This window comes from Macaca thibetana, chromosome 5, assembly GCF_024542745.1.
Source record: "Macaca thibetana thibetana isolate TM-01 chromosome 5, ASM2454274v1, whole genome shotgun sequence".
Classification (NCBI taxonomy): Eukaryota; Metazoa; Chordata; class Mammalia; order Primates; family Cercopithecidae; genus Macaca; species Macaca thibetana.
The window spans coordinates 116,287,548-116,309,001 of record NC_065582.1 but is presented as its reverse complement, the minus strand read 5'-3'; positions in this window follow the sequence as shown (position 1 = coordinate 116,309,001).

The following is a 21,454-nucleotide window of genomic DNA, read 5'->3' as shown; positions in this document are numbered from 1 at the left end:
AGCTGTCTGAAAAAAACTGCATACAATAATGTTCATTAGACATTAGAGTAATAACAGTAAATGCTTTGATAACCCTAGTGAGACCCATAATGCCACAGATGTGACACTGTAAAATGCAAAGATTTAGGAAACTGAAACATTAATGTAATTTTAAGGGTTCAGTGCTATTGGAGATGCCTGCATATTCTCTACAAGTTAAAGGATGTATTGTTGCACCTTGCTATTGTCACCACCAAGAAAGAGGTGGAACATTTGGTAGACTCCTTTGAAGTTTGCATATAGCAAACATTGTTTTGACAGTAGTCTCAGGAGACTTGGAAACTGCCAGTTTTGAGTAGGGCTGGAACAAGGAAGAACTGTAGAAGATACAGAATTCAATGCAAGTGGCTTTGCTATTTGGTCCACTTGATCTCATAGGTCATATGGTGATAAAGATAATCGTTGCAAATAAGGATTACAAGGAGTTTCTGGCAAACTCCTACAGAAGAATCACATTTCGGTCACCTAGGATTCTAAAAAATAGATCATATTGGGTCAGGTGTGGTGGCTCATTCCTGTAATCCCAGCAATTTGTGAGGCTGAGGCAGGTAGATTGCTGGAGCTCAGGAGTTTGAGACTAGACTGGGCAACAGAGTGAGACCCCATCTTTACAAAAAACAAACAAAAATTAGCTGGGCATGGTAGCATGTGCCTGTGGTCCCAGCTACGTGGGAGGCTGAAGTGAGAGGATCGCTTGAGTCTGGGAAGTGGAGGCTGCAGTGAGCCAAGATGGCACCACAGCACTCCACCCTGGGTGACAGAGCCAGATTCTGTCAAAAAAAAAAAAATAAAAAATCATGTAAGCTGCATTAGAAGTCTGTTCATCATTCAAAAATATAAAAAGTCAGATGCTGTTTCAACTGGTAGAGACTGAGTTCCTAACTATGATATATCTAGTTGACTGTGCAACTGGTGCTACTCATCAAGAGATGAGTATTGTTAATTCCTAGCTTATAATATCAGACATCCATAGAAGCAATTTATCATTTAATGTAAATGACATACTAAGACTAGTCACAAAAGACCTGTAGGACCTAGATAATGTGTAGCAGTAGAAGCATAGAAAACATGAGTGAAAATGCATGGTTTGGTATAGGAGCAAATTGAAGAGCACAAACAAGCTACAGTATTAAGTGACCCAGACTTATATCCCCTAATTTTAATTTTCTGATGTTCCCTGATCAAGTTACACCAATTTCTGTGGTTTTAATATAGTCATCTGTTGCTGAAAAAAATGAAGTTTGAGTCAAGGCTGGGTTGACTCAATATATCAATATGAGTGAAATTAAACTGCTGCTACTTTATGGAACCCCTTGAGGAATCCCTGAAAGTTTTGGTGAGGGCAAACATTCTGTTGAGAGAATTTAGAGGACAGATAAATAGCATGAAGATAAATCTGTGGGAGTAAACCCCACATTTATGGATCCTTGTTTCTTAGGTCAGTGTCCATCTGAGAGCATTCATGACAGAAGGAGGAACTAAGCAACCTAGGAATGACTTCTTTAGTTGAGTTCAACCAGACTTTTTCCCTGGTTATCCCAGGGCTTGCCAACAGATTCATGAAATAATAAACCCTAGTGGTAGAGATGGAGAATCTGTGTGATTTCTAAAATGTGAGCACTCCAAATTCACCACCTTGTTGGCACTGAGATTATGCTTCCTCTGGGCTGCTTTTAGCTAAGAAACTGACCTCCATAGAGATATGAATGGGAGATTCATAGGATGAATGAGTTCCATTAGTCTCATGGAAGATGCCTGATTCCTCTTTCAGAGTGAATTAAGAGCCCTCGCTGGCCTGGCTACAACAATGTTGTATTGTGGCACTCTTTCTACTCACTGCTTTGTTCTTCTTCTCATCTTTCATAGGCATCAGGACAGCATCACTGTCTGAAGGCTCTCCTCATCTCTTTTGTCTCTTGATCCTTTTTCCTCACAGGGGTTTCACTAGTATATCTCTTTTATGTCTAATACAAATTTGTCATCTGCTTTTTTGGGGCATGCAAACTAACCCAGTATTAGAGAATTATTTTGAATGTCAGATAATTACAGCAGTAAGCACTGAGTGTAAAAATGAAAGATTACTCACACTATCATGGGGAGAGAAAAGCTAAAGACAAATAAAGCATTTGACACATGTCTAAGGCTAGAATTGAATTGTAATGCTAACTTGGTTTTTTAGAGGTCACATGTTTTAATTAAATATTTTATTTTAAATTAGATTCAATTTACAGAAAATTTGAGATCATAGTAAAGTTCCATATACCCCATAACCTGTTTCTCCTATTAATCTTTGCTTACCCATTCCAATCAACTCCTCATTCTATCTCCAAGGGTATGATCTTTCTGAATTTCAGATATGGCAGTCTTTTCCTCGCTTAAAATATTACAGTTACATCCCTTCCGTTATTGTTGGAATAAAACCTAAAATCTACCATTGTTTTGAGAGTCTATCTGGTCTGGCCGCCCACAGTTTTTCTAATTTCAATCATAATTAAAGTTCTTCTAATTGTCTATGTATGCTAACCATTCTTCCTTTCGTTAGTGAGGAAGCCTTGCCACTTTGATATTCCATGGTTTTGTTTACAATTTATGTTTGCTTTTTGTATCTTTTGCCTAAATGATTTTGTTGCATTGTCCTCAATCAAGCCTCACTTCCTGCTTTATCTAAATTATCATTTACCTAGGTAATTACCACTGTAATGTTAGATGGCAAATAGGCACAATATCCTCAAAAAATACTCTGACAGTTGTTTGTGTTACCAATGTTATTTGCACTTTCTATGTCTTCTCAGTTTTTTAATAGCCCTTTAAATGTATGTATCCAACACTTGATTCTGAGATATATGATAGCAGATTTAGCTTGCTTCTAGAACATATCCCCATGTCTAGAACTGGTGGGACATTTGTCAAAGCACACATAAGGCAGAAAAAGAAAAAAAGAAGGAGGGAGAGATGTAACAAAGGAAAAAAAAAACACAAAGGAAGAAAGGGAGGGACAAAGGAAGCTATTTCAGGCTACGTAGCCTGAAAACATACCAGTTGTATTAATAAGAAAAACATAACAGTTGTATTAATGTTATTTATGTATTAAGAATCAAGTCTGCAAACAGTGACAAAATTTTGCACCCTTGTTTGCACTTGAGGGAAAGTTATTTTGGCATACATGTTTTTTTGTTTGTTTGTTCATTTTCCTTTTAAACAGAGTTTCGCTCTTGTTGCCCAGGCTGGAGTGCAATGGCACGATCTTGGTTCACCGCAACCTCTGCCTCCGGGGTTCAAGCAATTCTCCTGCCTCAGCCTCCTGAGTAGCTGAGATTACAGGCATGCACCACCACACTCAGCTAATTTTTTTTTGTATTTTTAGTAGAGATGGAGATTCATCATCTTGGTCAGGCTAGTCTTGAACTCCTGACCTCGTGATCCACCTCCCTAGGCCTTCCAAAGTGATGGGATTAGGTGAGAGCCACCATGCCCAGCCAGGAACATATCTTAACCTCAAAAATTTACAGAACAATTGGGTGAAAATTTTGAATATATAATGAATCATTTTTTCTTTCCAGACTCCATAAGAGTAATTAGATTTCTGAGAAGTCAAATTTTTTTATATAAATGAAGTAATAAATTTCTTTGACTCCAAGGCCTAATATTTTTCCACAATTTCACTAGAATCCTGTATAAACATCATCTGTTTAAAAGCACCTTGAAAATGTAGAAATTCTTAACAATCATATTAATTTTTTTAATGTTAAGTATTTAGATATTTAATTTTCTAATGACATAATGTTTATTTGAAAATGGAACTATAATATAATTTATATTTCCTAAATCTAAACTTTTTTTTACTGATTTTTACTATGTTCTTATTTTGATTTCATTTGTATTTTAGAAATGTATAAAATTTACCTACTTACATGTCACATTCGCTTTATACTTTGGAAGTAGTTCTAGTATTCCCCTGCGTTACATTTGTACTCTGCTCACTTTAAGAACAATGTTATTTTAGCATGTGTATTTTATAGGGCTGGGTAATAGGCTATGTTTACTAGGAAGCTTATAAATTAAAAAAAAATTTCTATTAAATTATCAAACTGTGTTCATTGGCAGTAGTTCACAAACGTTTTGTCTCAAGATTCGTCGCAATTTCCAATAAAGTTTACTGAGTAAATTTTTGGATAAGATTTTGATGAGTAGCAAAGACACGCAAATCTGATTAAAAACATAAAAATAATTGATTTATAAACACCTTATTTTTAACTTAGGTGATGAATACTCATTAACAGTTTCACTATAAAGGTAAGTACATGTCTCTTTCCTTAAAGCGATTGAATCAGCATCTTTGCATCTGGATCTCAGCTTATGTTGTTATTTGATTGTTTGTTGTGATTTTGTTGTATTTAAAGTTTACATAGTTATGGTTGATGAAAATCATCAAGCAACAGTGGCAGGGAGAGTGATGTTTTATATAGAATGGATTTTTCCAGTTGTGTGTAAAATGAATATAATTGAATCTGTAAACTACTTTGGGAAGTATGGCCATTTTAACAATATTGATTCTTCCGGTCCATTAGCACATAATTTTGTCCCATTTATTTGTGCTATCTCTAATTTCTTTCAGCAGTGTTCTATAGTTCTCCTTGTAAAGGTCTTTCACCTCCGTGACTAGATGGATTCCTAGATATTTTGTTTTCTGTGTGGCTATTGTAAATAGGATTGTATTCTTGATTTGGTTTTCAGCTGTAATGCTATTGGAGTATTAAAATGCTTTTGATTTTTATACATAGATTTTGTATCCTGAAACTTTACTGAATTCATTTATCAGTTTTAGAAGCCTTTTGGCAGTCTTCGGGGTTTTCTTGCTATAGAATCATATTGCTGCCAAAGAGAGAGAGTTTGACTTCTTTTCCCATTTGAATGTCTTTTGTGTCTTTTTTTCCTTGATTACCCTGTCTACAACCTCAAATACTTTTTTTTTTTTTTTTGGTTCTGTCTTTCCCTGGTTTTGATATCAGGACGATGCTGACTTTATGGAATGAGTTTCAGAGAAGGCCTTCTGCCTCAATTTTTTTGGAATCATTTTAGTTGAATCAGTTTTTCTTTATGTTTCTGTTAGAATTTGGCTGTGAATCCATCTAGTTCAGGGCTCTTTTTAGTTGGTAGGTTTTTAATTACTGATTCAATTTCTGAATTTATTATTCTGTTCATGTTTACACTTTCTTCTTGATTCAATTTCGGGATATTTTGTATTTCTAGGAACTTATACATTTCCTCTAGATTTTCTAATTTGGAGGCATGGAGTTGTTCATAGTAGTCTCTGAGAATCTTTTGTATTTCTGTGGGATTGGCTGTAATGTCATCTTTGTCCTTCTCTGGTTGTGCATACTGGGATCTTATCTTTTTGTTGTTGTTGTTGTTGTTACTCTAGCTAGTGATTTACCAATCTTTTGTATGCCTTTGAAGAACCAACTCTTAGTTTCATTGATCTTTATATGCACTTTTTGGTCTCCATTTTATTCAGTTAATCTGTGATTTTAGTTATTTCTTCTTTTCTACTAGCTTTGGGCTGGTTCCTCACACTATCATGGTTTCTCATACTATCTCATTTCCTTCCTTCCTTCCTTCCTATCTTCTTTCCTTCCTTCCTTCCTTCTTTCCTTCCTCTCTCTCTTCCTTTCCTTTCCTTTCCTTTCCTTTCCTTTCCTTTCCTTTCCTTTCCTTTCCTTTCCTTTCCTTTCCTTTCCTTTCCTTTTTCCTTTCCTTTCCTTTCCTTTCCTTTCCTTTCCTTTCCTTTCCTTTCCTTTCCTTTCCTTTCCTTTCCTTTCCTTTCCTTTCCTTTCCTTTCCTTTCCTTTCTTTCTTTTTCTGATTCCTCCAGTTATGCCTTTAGTTCATTAACTTTCTTCTTCTATATTTTTTTGAGATGGAGTCTTGCTCTGTTACCCAGACTGGAGTGCAGTGGCATGATCTCGGCTCACTGCAAGCTCTGCCTCCTGGGTTCACGCCATTCTCCTGCCTCAGCCTCCCAAATAGCTGGGACTACAGGTGCCCGCCACCACATCCGGCTAATTTTTTGTATTTTTAGTAGGGACGGGGTTTCACCGTGTTAGCCAGGATGGTCTTGATCTCCTGACCTCATGATCCACCCGTCTCGGCCTACCAAAGTGCTGGGATTGAAGGCATGAACCACCACGCCCAGCCTTTAGTTCATTAACTTTCTAACCTCTTGATGAAGGCATTTATCACTACTTTTTAATCTTAATATTGCTTTATCTGCATTCCTGATGTTTTCGTAAGTTGTGTCTCTATTTTTATTAATGTCAAATATCTTTTTAATTTATCTTAATTTTATTGTTAACCCAAGAGTTATTAAGAAGCAACTTGTTGAATTTTTATGTTTTGTGTAGTTTTGAGAGAACTTCTTGATCTTGATTTCTATTTTTATTGTACCGTGGTCTGAGAATATGCTTGATACAATTTTGGTTTTTTTCTGAATTTATTGTGACTTGCTTTATGGCTGAGCATTTGGTCACTCTTAGAATGTTTTGTGTACCAATGAGATAAATGTATCTTCTGTGACTGTTGCATGGAGTACTCTGTGGATAGCTATTGTGTCTAATTGGTCAAGTGCTGAGTTTACTCCAGACTTTCTTTGTTAGTTTTCTGACTGGATGATTTGTCTAACACCGAGAGTGGGTTTTTAAAACCCCCACTATTATTGTATGTCTGTCTAAGACTTTTCACAAGTCAGCCAAAGCTTGTTTTATAAATTGAAGTATGCTTATGTTAGACACATAGTTGAGACAGTTAATATTCTTGTCAAGTTGAAACCTTTAACATTATGTATTGCACTCCTTTGTTCTTCCTGATGGTTTTTGGTTTAAAATCTGTTTTATTTGATACAAAAATTGTAACTCTTGTTCTTTATTTTTATTTTTATTTTCTCATTTGCCTGTAGGCCATTCTCCATTTGTTTCCATGGAGCTGTGCGTGTGGTTATGTGGTTATATATGAGTTGCATCTCTCAAAGATAGCAGACTGTTGGGTCTTGTCTTTTTCCAAGTTTGCAACATTATGCCTTTTAAGTAGAGCATTAAGACAATTTATATTCAGGGTTAGTATTGATATACAAGATTTTGTTTGTGCCATTGTGTTGTTGGCTCTTTGTTTTGTAGAATAAATTGTGTGGTTGCTTTATTGTGTCTGTGGGCTATGTGCTTGGGTGTATTTTATAGGTAACAGGTTTCAATCATTTGCTTCCATGTTTAGTACTTCCCCAAGTACCTCTTGAAAGGGTTGTCTGGTGGTAATAAATTTCCTTAGTGCATACTTGTCTGAGAAGGACTGTATTCCTCCTTTGCTTAAGAAGCTTTATTTGGTGGGGTATGATATTCCTGGTTGAAAGTTGTTTTTATTTATTAATGTTGAAAACAGGCTTCTGATTTCTTCTGGCTGTTACGCTTTTTGCTTATAATAAGACAGTGTGCTGAGAAAGTAGGAAAAGACATAAGGGTAGAAAATTTATTCAAAAAATAATAACAGAACTTCCTAAACCTAGAGAAAGATATCAATATCTGGTAAAAGAATGTTATAGAACACCAAGCAGAATTAACCCAAAGAAGACTACCTCAAGGGATTTAATAAATTCCCAAAAGTCAAGGATAAAGGGAGATCCTAAAAACAGGAGGAAAAAAAAATAACATACAATGGAGCTCCAACATATCTGGTGCCAAACTTTTCAGTACAAACCTTATAGACCAGGAAAGAGTGGCATGAAATATCAAAGTGCTGAAGAAATAGAAAAAAAAATAATTTCAAACATGAAGGAGAAATAAATACTGGATCAAACAAAAGCTGAAGGAATTCAGCAAAACCAGACTCATCCTACAAGAAATGCTAAAGGGAATACTTCAATCAGAAAGAAAAGGACATTAAGGAACAATAAATAGTCATCTCAAGGTACAAAACTTACTGGTAATAATAAGTACACAGAAAAACACAGAATATTGTAACACTGTAACTATGATGTATAAACTACTCTTATCTTAAGTAGATATGCCAAACTTTAAACCAATAAAAAGTAATACATACAATAATTTTTCAAATACAGTCAGTACGGTAAGATATAAATAGAAACAACACAAAGAAAATGGCAAAAGTAAGTCTGTCTTATCAATAATAACATTGAATATAAATGAACTAAACTCTCCAATCAAAAAACATAGACTGGATGAATCGTTGAGAAAACAGAACTTACTGATCTGTTGCCTACAAGAAACAAGCTTCACCTATAAAGATATACATAGACTAAAATAAAGGGATGAAGAAAGCAATCCACGACAATGAAAACCAAAAAAGAGCAGGAGTCATTATACTTATATCAGACCAAAAAGATTTCAAGGCAAAAACTATAAGAAGAGACAAAGAAGGTCACTATATATAGAGAAAGGTATCAAGAGGACACAACAATTTTAAACATATATGCACCAAACACAGAAGTACTGAGATATATAGAGGAAATATTATTAGAGCTAAAGAAACAGATAGGCTCGAGCACAATGGTAACTGGAGACTTCAGCACCCCACTTTCTGCACTGGACACATCTTCCAGATAGAAAAACAAAAAATAAACATCAGACTTTATCAGCATAATAGAACAAATGAATCTAATACATACTTTTCATCCAAGAGCTGCAGAATCCACCTTCTTCCCCTTAGCAAATGGATCACTCTCAAGACTAGACTATTAGGTCACAAAACAAGTCCTAAAACATTAAAAAAGTTGAAATAATATCAATCATCTTCTCTGGTCACAATAGAATATTACTATAAATTAATGAGAGGATTTTGAAAACTATATAAATACACAGAAGTTAAACAATATGCTTCTGAATGCTCAGTGAGCCAATGAAGAAATTAAAAAAAAAATTGAAAAGTTTCTTGAAATAAATAATAATGGAAGCACAACATAGTAAAACCTACAGGATACAACAAAACAATACTAAGATCTAAGATCAAAATTTATAGCTTTAAGTGCTTACGTCAAAAAAGAGGAAAATGTACAAATAAACAATCTAGTGGTGCATCTTAAAAAACTAGAAAAGCAAAAACAAGTTAAACCACAAAAGAGCAGAAACAAATAAATAATAAAAGAAATAATAAAGGTCAGAACTGAAATAAAGGAAATGGAAATTTAAAAAACAATACAAAAGATAAATGAACACAAAGTTGGTTTTCTGAAATGTTAAACAAAATTTACAAACATTCAGATAGACTAACAACAAAAAATGAGAGAAGAACCAAATATTATTTTGGTGCAAAAGCAGTTGTTGTTCTTGTAATTACTTTTAATGGTCAAAACCACAATAGCTTTTGCATCAACCTATAAATAAATCAGAACTGAAAAAGGAGACATTATAACTGATACAATAGAAATTCAAAAGATCATTAATGACTACTATGAGCAACTGTATGCCTATAAATTGCAAAATGTAGCAGAAATTGACAAATTCCTAGGTAAATACAACCTACCAAGATTAAACAAGAAAGAAATTCAAAACCTGAACAGGCCAGTAAAAGTAAGAAGATCAAAACTGTATTAAAAATTAACCTAGTAAATAAAAGCCTGGATTTTATTATGGAATTCTACCAAACATTTAAAATAGCATGCCAATTATCCTCAAACTTTTCCAGAAACAGAGGGGAAGTGATTATTTCCAAACTTATCCTACTAGTCCAGTTTTTACCCTCATACTAAAACAAGACAAGGAAGCACCAATAATAGAAAACTACAGGCCAATATCTCTGATGAATAGTAATGCAAAACCCTTCAACAAAATTCTAGCAATCTTAATTCAACAATATATTAGAAAGAACATTCATCCCGAACAAGTGTGATTTATCTCAGGGATCCAAGGATGGTTCAATATACATAAATTAATCAATGTGATAAACCTTATCAATGAAATGAATGATAAATACAATAAAATCATTTCAATGGATTCTGAAAAATAATTTTATAAAATTAAACATCTCTTTATGAGAAAAACCCTGAAAAAACTGGGGGTAGAAGAAACATAGCTCAACATAACAAAAGCCATATATGATAAACCCACAGCTGTTAATAGTACCATACTGAGTTGGAAGAAAATGAAAGCCTTTCCTCTAAGATCTGGAACACAACAAGAATGCCCACTGTCACCATTGCTATTGAATGTAGCACTGGAAATCTTAACTAGAACAATCAGAGAAGAGAAAGACATAAAGGGCATCCAAATTGGAAAGAAGTCAAATTAACCTTGTTTGCAGATAATATGATCTTATCTTTGGAAAAACTTAGAGATGTTACAAGAAACTTATTAGACCTAATCAACAAATTGTGTAAAGTTGCAGGGTACAAAACCAACATACAAAATCAGTAGCATTTCTATATGCCAACAGTAAGCAGGGTAAAAATAAATGTAAAAAGTAATTCCATTTACAATGCCACACAAAAAATAAAATAAAAATAGGTAGAAATTAACCAAAGAAGTGAAAGATCTCTATAATAAAAACTGTACTACACTGATGAAAGAAATCAAAGAGAGCATAAAAATAAAAAATAGTCTATGTTCACAGATTGGAATAATCAAAGTTGTTAAAATGTCTATCCTACCCAAAGCCATCTGCAGGCTCAATGCAATCTCTATCAAAACATCAATGAAATTCTTCACAAAAATGGAAAAAAAAAATCCTAAAATGTATATGGAACCACAAAAGACTCAGAATAGCCAGAGCTATCCTAAACAAAAAGAAACAAAACTGGATATATCACATGACTTAACGTTAAACTATACCCCAGAGCTATAGTAACCAAAAAAACATGACATAGCCACAGACACATAGACAAATGGAATAGAATAGAGAACCCAGAAACAAAATCACATACCTACTATGAACTCATTTTTGACAATGGGCCAAGAACATATACCCAGGAAAAGACAGCCTCTTCAAGAAATGGTGCTGGTAAAACTGGATGATCATATTCAGAAGAACGAAACTAAAACCATTACCTCTTGCAGTATACAAAAATCAATTCAAAATGTATTAAAGACTTAAATCTAAGACCTTAAACTATGAAAATACAGCAAGATAACATTGGAGAAAATATCCAGGACATTGATCTGAGCAAAGATTTCTTAAGCAATAACCCACAAGCACAAGCAGCCAAAGCAAAAATGTGCAAATTGGATTACATCAAGTGAAAAAACTTACTCACAGCAAAGGATACAATCAACAATATGAAGAGACAACCCACAGAATGAAAGAAAATATTTGCAAACTAGCCATCTGACAAATAATTAATAAATAGAATATATAAGTAGCCCAAGCAACTCTATAGGAGATTATCTAATAATCCAATTAAAAGATGGGTAAAGACTTGAATAGATATTTCTCAGAAGAAGACACACAAATGGCAAACAGGCATCTGAAAATGTGCTCAATCTCATTGATCATCAGAGAAATGCAAATCAAAACTGTAATGACAAACCATCTCACCCATGTTAAAACGACTTATACCCAAAAACAGGCAATAGCAAATGCTTAAGAGGTGGTTGAGAAAGGCAACCCTCATACACTGTTGATGTGAATGTAAATTAGTGCAACCACTAAGGAGAACAGTTTGGAGGTTCCTTAGAAAACCAAAAATTGGGCTACCATAAGATCCAGCAATCCCACTGCTCGGTATATACCAAAATGAAAGGTATTCAGTCGATCAGAAAGATATCTGCACTGTCAATTTTGTTGCAGCAGTGTTTACAACAATTTAGATTTGGAAGCAGCCTGGGTCCATTAATAAACAAATGAATAAAGAAAAAAATGTGGCACATATAAACAATGGAGTACTATTAAGTCATAAAAAAGAATGAGATCCAGTCATTTGCAACAACATGAATGGAACTTCAGACCATTATGTGAAGTTAAATAAGTCATGCACAGAAAGACAAATATTGCATATTTTCACTTATTTGTGGGATCTAAAAATCAGAACAATTGAACTCATAAATAGTAGAAGAATGGTTACCAGAAGCTGGGAAATGGAGTGAGGGTCTTGGGTGATGGCTGGTGTAATGAATGTGTACAAAACATATTTAGAAAGAATACATAAGACCTACTGTTGGATCCCACAACAGGGTGACTATAGTTAACAATAACTGTACATTTTGAAATAATTTAATAATTTAAAAAGTGTAATTGAATCATTTGATACTCAATGGATAAGTGCTTGAGGTAATGGATACCCCCATCTTCATGATGTGCTTGTTTCACTTTACATGCCTGTACCAAAACATCTCATGTGCCCCATAAATATGTATACGCAGTATGTATGTACAAAAATTAAAGGCAAAAAATAAAATAAACTACTAATTTTTTAATGTTCATTTTGTATTCTTTACTTAATTTGTTAATCAGTTCTAATAGTTTATTGGTAGTCTTTAGGTTTTTCTAACTATAAGATTATATTGTCTGCAAACAAGAATAATTTGACTTATTCCTTTCAAACTTCGATGTCCTTTACTTCTTTTTCTTTTCTGGTTGCTCCTGCTAGGACTTTCAGTAGTATGTTGAATAAAGGTAGTGAAAGGGAGCATCCTTGTCTTGTTCAAAATCTTACAAGAAACCCTTTTAATTTTGCTCCATTCAATACAATACTAGTTGTGGATTTGTTATGTATGGTATTTTTGAGAGTTTTTAACATAAAGCGATGTGGAATTTTATAAAATTATTTTAGGGCATCTATTGAAATAATATGATTTATTTTTCTTCATTCTGTTGATATGATCTATCACATTTATTAATTTGTATTTGTTGAAACATTCTTGTATCCCTGGGATAAATCTCACTTGATCATGATGAATGATCTTTTAATGTGCTATTAAATTTTGTTTGCTAGCATTTTGATGAGGATTTTGCATCTGTGATCATCAGAGATATTAACCTGTAATTTATTCTATGGAATACAACAAAAACAGTACTAAGAGTCATGTATATAGCAATAAATGCCCACACTGAAAATGTAGAACAACTTCAAATAAACAACCCAACAATGCCTCTCCAAGGCCTAAAAAAGTAAATCCCACTAAAGTCAAAATTAGTAGAAGAAATAATAAAAATCAGAGCTGAAATAAATGAAATTGAGACTAAACATATATATAAAAGATAAAATGGCAAGTTGATTTTTTTTAATAAATAAACAAAATTGACAAACTTTGGCCAGACTAACTGAAACAAAATTGAGAAAACTAGAATAAATAAAATCAGACATGCAAAAGCAGACATCATCACTGATACCACAAAAATTCAAAGGATCATTTGAGACTGTTATGAACAACTACATGCCAATAAATTGGAAAACCTAGAAGGAATGGTAAATTCTAAGACATACAAACCAAGATTGAAACATGAAAAAGTCCAAAACTTGGATAGACCAATAACTTGCAGTCAGATAGAAGCAGTAATAAAATATTTCCTATCAAAGAAAAGCCCAGAATAGGATTACCTCCCTACTGAATTATCCGAAACATTTAAAGAAACAAGCCTGCATGTTGTGCACATATACCCTAGAACTTAAAGTATAATAATAATAATGAAAAGAATAACTGGCACAAATCCTACTCACACTATTTTTAAAAATTAATGAGGACTTAATATTTTCAAACTCACACTACAAGACCAATATCACCTGACTGACTTAATCTTTTTGCAAAACGGGGAACTCAATGAATTAAAGAATAGAGTGGGCTGATTGCAGTGGCTCATGCCTATAATCCCAGCACTTTTGGTGGCTGAGGCAGGCAGATCACTTGAGGTCAGGATTCTGAGACCAGCCTGGCCAACATGGTGAAACCCCATCCGTACTAAAAGTACAAAAATTATCTGGGTTTGGTGTCATGTACCTATAATCCTAGGTACTGGGGAGGATGAGGCAGGAGAATTACTTGAACCTGGGAGGCAGAGGTCGCATTGAGCCAAGTTCACACCACTGCACTCCAGCAGTCCAACCTGGGCCACAGAGTGAGACTCTATCTCAAAAAAAGAAAAAAAAAATAGAGTGAAAAATGTGTGTGTATACACACACACACACACACACATTCCCATACACATACGTTCCCACACATGCCCATGCACACATACAGGCACAACATCCACATGTATAGAATATAACAGGTAAAACTATGTTTATATACTCTACTATTCCAATGCCAAATAACTTAGATTAATATTACTATATGGGCTGGGCAAGGTGGCTCAAGTTTGTAATTCCAGCATTTTGGGAGGCTGAGGTGGGTGAATATCCTGAGGTCAGGAGTCCAAGACCAGGCTGGCCTACATGGCAAACCCTGTCTAATAAAATTATGGAAATTAGTCAGGCATGGTGGCACATGCCTACAGTCTCAGCCACTCAGGGAACTGAGGCACAAGCATTGCTTGAACTGGGAGGCGGGAGTTGCAGTGAGCTGAGATCACACCACTGCATTCCAGCCTTAGCAATAGAGCAAGACTCCGTCTTAAACAAGAACAGCAACAAACAACAACAAAAACTACGGAATGACTTTAGCAACTTTAATCAATCTTTCAGTCTTCACAGATTAGTATATTATAGAGAGATTAAAAAAACATAAGGCATGTTTTGTTCACCTCCTTCTTGGTTCTTATTATAGACTGGCCTGCTGGAGTAAGTCAGTTGTCAAACTTGTATATTGCAAAGGTATATTGACTTACGACTCTTTGTAGATATCACTTGATAGCTTGATGAATAAATATTCTTAGTTGTTATGCATTTTTATTACTTATTTGAATTTATCTATTTTAATTTCCTTTAAGTTAGTGATGCTTCTGGTCTTGTTTAAATGAAAAACACAATTCTCCTCTTAAAGTTACAGTTATGACACTGCATTACTTGAAGGGACAAGGTGAGAAAGAGGGAGAGAAGGTAACGGAAAGACAAGCAAAGGGACCAATATTTTTTAAAAGCTTGGCATTTAATAAACATGGAAAAAACTTTAAATACTCAAATAAACAACAATAATTTATGCAGATATATTTGTATCAAACTAGTTAAAATTAAGGCCAGATTTTGTTACTAAATTTATTCCTCATCTCTTCATATTATTCCAATGGAATGACAGTAATTAAAACTAATTTGTAGCAGTTTAAAAACTCATTGAGTGTAAGTTTTAGGAGGACTGTGTCTGAAATTAAACAGATTAGTATTCTAATTTTGTCTCATTTAGTCTCCTAATCTGAAAACTGAAAAAAATAAAAGGAGTATTTCATGCATAAAGTTACAAAATTATTCAATACTAAGTGCATTATAATAAATATATACTTTTTCTTTTCAGAATATTTTACTATTGGCAGTACCTTTCCTCTACTCTTTAATTTTGTTGTGGTCTCCATTTAGGTAACACTAACTCTTTCACCAGAGTTAGGAATATTTAACTCAATAGGAGTACTCAAATTATCCTGGGACAAGTTCTTTTCAGTACCTCTTCTTTTGGCTTCAGCGTTTCAATTTCACAAACAAATAAAAGTTCTATATTATTTTACTTGGTTTAGATTCAGTTTTCTGTCTCTCTCAGCAGGCAACTCTTAACAAATATATGCCTATAAAGCACTTAGAAAGTGCTGGCACACACTAAGTATTTAGTTAATATTAGACATAATTCACATAAAAAAGTGAATTGCAGTTAAGTAATAACAACGAGATTATAAATCATTCTGAAGATATATTAGCTTTGCTATAAGATATAACATCACCGAAATGCATTCATTCTTTATTAATTAACATAGTCATTTAACAAATATCACTTGAGCCACTACAAAAGTTAAGAACTCCAATAAATATTAGGATTAAAAATATTCAGTATTCTTAAAATATATTGAACTTAGAGAATTAACAACTCTTCCTCCCATTGTCTATTTATATATTTCTATATTCCTGATCATTCCTTTACAATTAGAAACAATCTCAACATAAAATCAAACATTCTAAATAACATCTGCAAGAGATTATAGAAAAACCATAGAATTCAGCCATTCATTTTCCAATTTCAATAAATCAATAGTTTAATGTAAATCAAAATGTCTGTTGTTATATAATATACACACACACACACATACAAATAATGCTGGAATGCAAAAAAAAAAAATCAGATCATAAGGAAACACTACATTTTTGACAAGGCATGAAATCAGTACTTTTTAATATATCTATATGTTCATAAAATTTTACATTTTCAACATCATATAGCTGTGTCTATTTAGGCACATATTCAAATAAAAATAAATATACTGGAAGGGAAGTGCAGCTGATATGTTCTCACATATGTGTATTAACTACCACTAAATGCTTCTATGATCCGAATTTTCACAAGTATGCAAAGTTGTCTTGATTATAGATGGTCACAGTTTATGACACTCTGTATTAAACAAACACAAAACCACCATGACATTTCACAATAAATTTTTTATTTTTATTTTTTTGTCTAGGACTTCATGCATTTGCAATATGATTCTTCTTATCCAGGTCAAGAATAAATGGTCTCTATTTGGCTTACTTACGTAGTTTAATGAGAAAGAGGATTAGCTGGCCTAGAAGGTATTGGCTGGGATGGCTCAGCTCTACTCCATGTAATCTCTCATTCAATGCCAGATTAGTCTGGACGTATTTTTATTACTGGGCCAGATTACTAAATGAGAAAGTACTGAAGCACACCAGGCTTGTTGACCTTTTCAACTTCTGAAATGGCACAGTGTTAATTCAACTATGTTAATACAACATTCAGCTGACGATACAAGTCACAAGTCAAACTGAGATTTAAGAAGTGGGGAAACAAACTCTATTGGGATGGTAGGAGCTGCAAAGTCACGAAGCAACATGAACATACTCAGGGAAGTGTAGAATGTGGGGGCATTTTTGGAATTCTACCATGCCCTTTTTCCCAGTTACTCAGAACACCAATTATCCAGTTAAATACACAGAGGCTCATATATACGACATAATGTGGTATTGTAGTAAACTGAAATCATCTTTTTCTTGGAAAATGTGCTTATTTGAAAAATGCTGACATTCTTTAATAATCCAATGTAATATTTAAAAAGATCTACAACATGTAAAAATACTCAAACTATCCGTCCTACTAAATATGCAGTAGAAAATTCATTTTAATTATAATTGTATTGCAGCTTGCAAACCCTATATTTTTGTCATTAGAGTCAATAAAGCAATTTAGAAATTAATAAGCATTTGTCTGTGTGGATGTGGTTTCATGAATTTTAAACAGGATGAGAAATTGCTGTATTATATCTTTTGTCAAACAATGATTTCTTGCTATTAGTAGTGATGAATTAAAACTAGTTCTGTTTTTATGAATAATACACATGTAATTTCTTAGCAGTTATTATCTGAATGTTCAGTGAAATGGCTTAACATATTTTCTCAAGTGTAATTAAATAGAAATATCAATTAATATTTCAATTTTATCAAATGCTTGAGCAGGTATAACATGTGTCCAGCAAAATATGTCAGTAGTAATTATAGAGCTAGTCACAATAGGCTGTTTGTCTTCTTTTTGTGGGCATAGGATATATACAATTTAATTACATATAGCACTCCATTGGACTGAGATGACAAAAAACGGGGAGGAAAAGAAACAAAGAGCCAGCGTTGTGAACAGAAAATGGCACAAATGTGGTAGTTGTTAATTCACGTACTGATTATTAATACAACTAGTAATTTTTGATTAGTCATTTTAAATATAAATGATTTAAATACACCAAAGAAGAGACAGGGTTTTGTTTGTTTCTTTGTTTTTTGTTTGGGGACGAAGTCTTGCTCTGTCACTCAGTCTGGAGTGCGGTGGCGCAATCTCCACTCACTGCAACCTCCGAGGTTCAGGGGACCCTCCTGTCTCGGACTCCTGAGTAGCGGGGATTACAGGCACACACCACTGTGTCCAGCTAATTTTTTGTGTATTTAGTAGACACGGTTTCACCATGTTGGTCAGGCTGGTCGTGATCTGCTGACCTTGTGACCTGCCCGCCTCAGCCTCCTAAAGTACTGGGATTACAGGCATGAGCCACAGTGCCTGGCCGAAAAAAAGAGTTTTTAAGAGTGTGTAAATATAAAGCTCAATTATATCTTTTTGACCAGAAGCTACTTTATATATGTAAAAACACAGGTTAAAAATAAAAGCAGAATAAGTCATATTATGCTAACACTCATCTAAAGAAAGGTAGAGTAGATATCTTTGTTTTAGATAAAGCAGAATTAAGAGCAAGAAAAATTACTGTGGGTAAAGACAGATGTTACGTGAATATTGTCATAAAAGGGTCTTCTTAGAGAATCTAAGAAGACAACAATCTTTACTGTGTATATATCTAAAAATAGAGCATCAAAAATCGTACTATGCAGCCATAAAAAAGGATGAGTTCATATTCTTTGCAGGGACATGAATAAAGCTGGAAGCCACCACTCTCAGCAAACTAACACAGGGACAGAAAACGTAACACCACATGTTCTCACTCATAAGTGGGAGCTGAACTGTGAGAACACATGGACACAGGGAGGGGAACACCACACACTGGGGCCTTTAGGGGGGTGGGGGGCTAGGGGAGGGACAGCATTAGGAGAAATATCTAATATAGATAATAGGTTGATAGGTGTACTAAACCACCATGGCACATGTACACCTATGTAACAAACCTGCACATTCTGCACATGTATCCCAGAACTTAAAGTATAATAATAATAATAATAAAAAGATGCATCAGAAAATGAAAAAAAAATTAAAAACAAATTTACTATTACATCTGCAAATCTCAACACCTTCCTCAGCAATTGATATTGATAGGTTAAGCAGACAGAACTATCTCTGAAGATACAGTTTACTTGATTATATTATCACTCAACTAATTAAAATTTATAGAACATTCAAAAACAGTGAAATATGTATCACTTCAAAGTTCCCATTATAGTCACAAAGACAAACTAAATTTTGAGCCATAAAATGCACACTAATACATTTTTGTAAACAAATTGTGTAAAATAAATGTTCATACTGCAAGCAAATTAAACTGGAAATAAATAACAGGAAGGTGAAAAAATGTTGAATTTTAGGGCCAAGAAAAAGCCTCAAGAGAAATTTTAAAAATATTTTAAACTAAATAAAATTAAAATAAAACTTATCAAAGTGGGTAGGGTGCAACACACGCAATATTTAGAGAAAAAAATACAGAATTCATGCCTATGTTAGAATTGAAGACTTAAAATCAGTCTAATTATCCATGTTAGGAAACTAGAGAAAGAAGTTTCCTGATTTAAATCTAAAGCAAGCAGAACAAAAGTAAATAACAATTAGAATAAAAATCAATTAATTAAAGACAGAAAATAAATAAATGCAAAAGCTGGTTTTTGAAAAATATTACTAAAATAAAGTTCTAGGCAGGATAAACAGACATAAAATTGAGAAGACAAATGTCACTAACATCAGAAATGAAATAAGCACACATTGAGATCCCAGATCCTCATTTCTAATATCATTTTTCAGGATAAGGTACTAGGTCTCCTTTGAGAAATGAGTAACTTTAGGGAGGCAGTAGGAAACATACAGTTTGAATCTGGACCATTTTCTAGGCCAAAACGTAAGGAGTGATCAACAAATAAAATTTTCACTCGGAGGATATGCTAAAAGAACAGAAGAACAAATTAAGAAGTTTCCAATGCCGAAAGCTGGAACAAATTTAGCAAGAAAATTAATGATGTAGTAGCTTATCTAAACCCAATGTATAAAAGAAATATCCATGAGAATATATTGATACAAGTAAATAATTGAATGAAGAAATAATTGGGGAAGAAAAGAACAAAGTTTAGGCCGGGCGCGGTGGCTCAAGCCTGTAATCCCAGCACTTTGGGAGGCCAAGACGGGCAGATCACGAGGTAAGGAGATCGACACCATCCTGGCTAACACGGTGAAACCCCATCTCTACTAAAAAAATACAAAAAAAAAACTAGCCGGGCGAGGTGGCGGGCGCCTGTAGTCCCAGCTACTCGGGAGGCTGAGGCAGGAGAATGGCCCAAACCCGGGAGGCGGAGCTTTCAGTGAGCTGAGATCCGGCCACTGCACTCCAGCCTGGGCGACAGAGCGAGACTCCGTCTCAAAAAAAAAAAAAAAAAAAAAAAAAAAAAAAAAAAAAGAAAAGAACAAAGTTTATTGGAAAAGTTCTAAATAATTTATGTTGATACTCCACCATCAAGAAAGTGAATTATTAATTTCCACTTTATGTGTGGGCTGGAGGGAGATTACATTTACAGTGGAGAAACTTTGACAAACATTTTTTTCAGCCAAGTGATCAAGGTCAATGTTCACATTGGTAAGTCAAGTTTACAGCATGTAACCTTGACATGCTATAATGAGAATGACACTGTACTTTGATCTTCCCTTTAAAATTTGTAACCTCAGTTTAATCATGAGAACAAAATCAGGCAAATCCCAATAGAGGGACATCCTACAAAATATTTGACCAGTATTCTTCAAAATTGTCAAGGTCACCCAAACAAGGAATGCTCTAGCAACCATCACAGAAAGAATAACCTGAGGAGATACGATAAGTAAATGTTACGTGGTAATCCATAGTGAGATCCAGGAACAGAAGAAAGAAAAGTAAAAAATTAATAAAACCTGGATAAAATATGGGCTTCAGCCAAAAACAATGTATCAATATTTGTTCATTAATTATAAAAATAACTCTACTAACATGTTGAAAATATATTTAAGCGAGATCTGATCTTATCTAGAGAAGTCAGAGGGCACAAACTTTAAACTGAATTCTGGATGTTGAGTTGAAGGGACTTAGGCATAAAGGGCTAAGAAGAAGAATTCTTCATGACAAATTTGTGGCAGGAAGAAGGTAGTGTTCTTGAAAAACTGGAACGACAATTAGCCCAGAGCTAAAGATTAAGGGAAATACCGGTGTAAGATAAAATACTGGTGTGAGATAAAGTAAGGATGTCATAAACCCTTCAGTTACCGTGTACAGCATGTTAAAAATTGTCTTTGTTATTCTAAGAGCAGCACAATATCAAAGAAGAGTTTCTTATGTCCCTTGTGCAGCTTCATTCGACAACTGATACACAAAGATGAAAGTTCAAGGTTTGCCAAGAATATTGGGAAAAGTGAGAGCCCACAGAGGTATTTGTTTTAGAAATACAGAGTGATCTTAACATAATTGTTATCATAAATTAATTCTAAGGACAAACAAGTTGTCATCAGTTGTTTTTATGTGGTGCATTTATTTTTCTAAAAAGACCTCGGATACTTTGTATTAGATGAAGTTTAATTTTTGCAAAAGACAATATTAGCAAATATTTGAGAGTTTAA